The sequence below is a fragment of the Aplysia californica genome, unplaced genomic scaffold, assembly GCF_000002075.1.
Source record: "Aplysia californica isolate F4 #8 unplaced genomic scaffold, AplCal3.0 scaffold00221, whole genome shotgun sequence".
Classification (NCBI taxonomy): Eukaryota; Metazoa; Mollusca; class Gastropoda; order Aplysiida; family Aplysiidae; genus Aplysia; species Aplysia californica.
Genome location: NW_004797491.1, coordinates 780,510 through 785,031, shown reverse-complemented (window position 1 = coordinate 785,031; position 4,522 = coordinate 780,510).

Here is a 4,522-nt window from a genome sequence, read left to right as displayed (position 1 = left end):
ACAAAAAATGCTGCCAAATCATCCAAGTAGCTTGCTTCAGCCATTGTTGACGTTTTTGACCTAGATCTAGCTACAACAGTCCAAGGACGGATAAAAAACTGTACGTCTAAACGGAATTTCTCTCGTCGACAAACTTTCAGTTTACCGATGACACAGACCGAGCGTCCGTCGGTTAAACTGTCAGTTTGTCGATCAGCGAACTGTACGTCTAAATGTGGCTTTTAAGGCTGTAGCCTAGGGCCCCGCGCTTGCAAACACAACGTTTAAAAATAAAAATGTTTTTCAACAACAAAAATTGTCCTCTTGTTGAATTGTTGTTGTTTGTTGTTTGTATTGCTGTTGTTTTTACAGTTGTTTTTATTGTTGATGTAGATGAGAAGGATGTTGATGCTACGGTAACCGCTGTTGCTCTTGTTGTGGGTGCCTCTGATGAGTTTTTCGAAGTTGCCTTTTGACTACGTCTAGGCGCTAGGTCGAAAACTACTACATTCTAGGCCTACATTACGTCGAAATCATGGCCACTTGCAGTTACTTCCTGTCCTAGCTAAAAGTTATATATATATCGGTTTCTTGAATTCGATCGAGTTTGTTGCTCAACTCTGCAACTTTATTTTCTTCAAGAACGAGCAGCAAGATCTTCAATGAACGGTACGTACTACTACTAGATCTAGATCTAGATCTAGAATAATTGCATTTATAGAGTCTCTTTGTGTTTTATGATTTAACTACATATGGAAATGAATCTAGACAGGTCGTTTACTAGTGCGGTCAAAGAAGGGTCAAAGGCATGCTGACGTGTTGACAAGCAAAGGGGACGATTTAGGCTCTTCTAACACTGAGGGGCCCGAGAACATGTCTTACTATTTGTTACTCTATGCAGAGCAATGCCGCTGCAGGCCGAGTAGGCTGGTAATATTTTGGCCGGATATGCCCTAACCTTGAACTACAAATGTAATTGCTTTAAAGCTCGTTTTAAGTTTTTTAAACTGGAAATACATTACCCTTCTCACAAGCAAAAATCGAGGAAATTGTAATGGGGCAAAATATGTTTTTTTTAGCAGAATAAAGACAATGATTCAATTGCGCGGTCAAAATCGAATAATCGATTGAATCGGAAATAATCGAGTAAATTCGTTTCAGAAGATGGAAAGGGGATGGGAGGGCTTTGCTCCCCTGATTACAGTTATTTGAGGGTTACGGCAGGGTTAGTTGTCCGAGAGCAGTGTTTTCTTGAAAACTTGATTTGCGACGCGTTTTATGGCCATACGAATTTATTCGATTATTTCCGAATTTATTCGGTTATTCGATAGAGACAGAGAAAGAAAGAGAGAGGGAGAGCGTGAGGGGGGCAATGCTTGTAATGTCCTCCCTCCCCTCTCTCTCTCTCTCTCTCTCTCTCTCTCTCTCTCTCTCTCTCTCACACACACACACACACACACACACACACACACACACACACACACACACACACACATACACACACACATACACGCACACACACTAACATTCTTATTTTCCATGTGGCCATTGGCCGAAATGACGTTAGATCCAAATTAATAGTATAAAACAGGTGTTCTCATAATATCGAAATTTACACTGAAATATCAGAGAGAGACAGAGAGAGAATACACGTGTTTGGGCAAAAAGAAGTTCACGAACATACTTGTAGAAATTGATTCCAATTCGTACAACGGCAATGATGTCTTTGACTTTGACGTCTTTTCTCGGGATCCTCCTGAATTCGTCTCGCTTTGGTGTAGTTACGGCAATGATGCCCATGCCGTGGAAGATGTTGTGACCACTTATTGTTGCTGTGTTGTGGTCAGCATTGTCTGCCACAAACTGGACATTGTCACCCTGAGTGGCGGGAGGTCAGTGCCTTGTTCCACAGCTGCGTTCATCTCAAACTTACGCACCTCCCTGTATGACGAGCAGAAGCCAAGGTGATTGAGGGTATCCTCCAAAAATCGTGATGCAAACATTTTATGCATTTGGACAGCTAATCCGATCTGTAATGGGGCAAGAACTGTATTGGGTCGGGTAATCTGCATTATGGCTCGTCTTATTGCAGCAGTTTTTTGTTGGAAGGTCTTTCCCCTTGAAAATATTCGAAATCAGGACATGGAATGATTCTGGGAGGAAGGACAGCTGGTCTTCTGCACCAATGTCTGGGTAGGTGTCCTTTGAACATACCTTTGTCTTGATGTCACCACGGATGAGGCTTGCGGCTGTTTTTATGATGTGAATTTTCTGCTGCTGAGGATCATCGTCCTTGGGCAGCTTGTAAAATTCCGCAAGGATGTAACCTGCAGTTTCCTTCAATGTGACAACGTCTGGAGTCCCGTCGAGTTTCTCTGTAATGACAATGCCGTCACCAAAATGCTCCAGTAATTTCTGTTTCATATATCTGGGAGAGTAGGCTGCGTCTTCGGGTGACAACTTGTTGTACATGAGGTTAACAAGATCTGGGACAGTCACCTGCTCTATATCTTCATTCTCCAGATAATCAACATCTGCTTGGTAAGCTTCCAAACAGCGTTTGTTCCGGGGTCACCCAGGCCCAGAGCACATGTTTTTTGTTGTAGCAGGCTCACCACTCGCAAAAATAGAAAGTACTCTATTCCTTTCTCTGAAATGAAAGTAACAGACGTTGTGGTAGACAGCATCACGAGCAAAAAGATCCTGCATGTACTCTATCTTGCCTGTTACCTCTCTTGACCATCTGTCTGTTTCACACCTCTTCTTGCAAAACGCAGAACAGAGTCCTGGAATTGCGTTGTCTGTACATAAATCAGAGGATGACCGCTTCTGTCTTTCTTGCCTCTTTTCGCCTTTTGACTGCAAAACAAACACAAAGTGATTTTCCAGGTTCTCTGACTTGTTCTGGTGCACGACGTTTCCGAGGTGACTCTGCAAGTTTTGGATCCTTTGATGGAAAATAACGTCGGTTAGTGTGGCAATCTCTATTGGTCTTATGGACATTGTCACCTGACTTTGCAAAGACAGCTTCTCCAAATCTTGCACTGATGGTGTTGATGGTTTTGCACCCCTTTTATGTAAGCGTAACTGGCTTGGCATCAAACCTCTCTCCACAGATGATACAGGTCTTTTCATCTTGCTGCTAAACACAATAATACGATGGCATTAAAATCGTCCGGAGCACCGGGGAACAGCGACTCTATTTTTAAAAACAGGAAAAAATTTGTCCGGGGAACAGCGACTGGCTTAAACGAATACCTCGTCGTGACGGTATCGTTGATGGTATCGATACACCCGCGGCACGCTAGAAAGATTTTTTAATAAACATTTAAAACTATGTCTAATCGTAAAAATAATATCAAATTCGGAACCAGCGTGTCCAAATTAACAAAATAAGTCGCGTGTGACTGTTTTTCTTGCAGGATTTAAAAGATCACAAAAAGAAGTATTTTATATAGATTCTACCAAGATTGCATCTTGTAGTATTTTCCTATCATAAAGAGGATAGACAACAGTCACTTTTAACTGATCTAAAAAAAGAACCCCCCCCCCCCCCCCCCAAGTGTGAAGTGACAAGTGGGAGGCTGTGACGCAAAATTCCTTTGAAGTTTGCCGCCGCGCGGGATTAAACTTTGCGCGCAGAATTTTCGAAATAATTATCGCAGCTAAAAACTGATTTCATTTTCGAAATCAGCGTATCAAAATAAGGAAAGTGACTCACGTGGAACGTGATTTGATGCCATAATATTGTAAAACTTGAGCAAACTTTGTTTTTCAATTGTCTATTTTCAATCTAAAGTTATGTATCAAGGTCACCCAGTGCGTTGTAAGTGCATCAGACGTCAAAGCTGCTAGGATTACACAGTGCACACTAGATTTCTACTATCTACTACTGTACAGTAGATTAGTAGTACAGTGTACTGTATGGTGACTTGGTCGAAAGACACTGTTGTTCTCTTTATTGAGATGTAGAGGCCTACAGATCCCACAAATGTCTGTGGACGATGAAGTCCAGAGACTACAATAACACATTATTAAGAGAGAGCGTAGGGAGAGCTTGTGTCATTAGAATTTTGCAACTAACAACTTCGTGGGCCTCTTTTTTAAGTTTGTTCAGTAACAACTCACAGAATGCAGGCACATTGTTGCTTAGAGTACTACGTGTAAGAGTCATCTGGCGCAAGAAGAAGGAATCTCCCCCAATTTAAAGGGAATTGGACACTATAAATTTGAATGTGTAAACAGAAAAAGGAGTTTGATAAATCTGACAGTTTTACTATACGAAGAATGTAATGCGATTTATCGCTGAGAGTAACTTGGGCTTTACAAATTAACCCTTTTCACGGCAACCTATTTATTTCCTTTTGACCGACAACAGGGTGCAACACACCCGCACGTGTATTATACAGTGGGTTCCAAAAGAAACTTGAAAATGTAATCACCCAATAATCGGGTTAAAGCCTTGCACTACCCACTCATACAGCATATCAATTTAAAGCTTAATAAATTCTGCATCATCTGACACAATAATATTTCATCTATG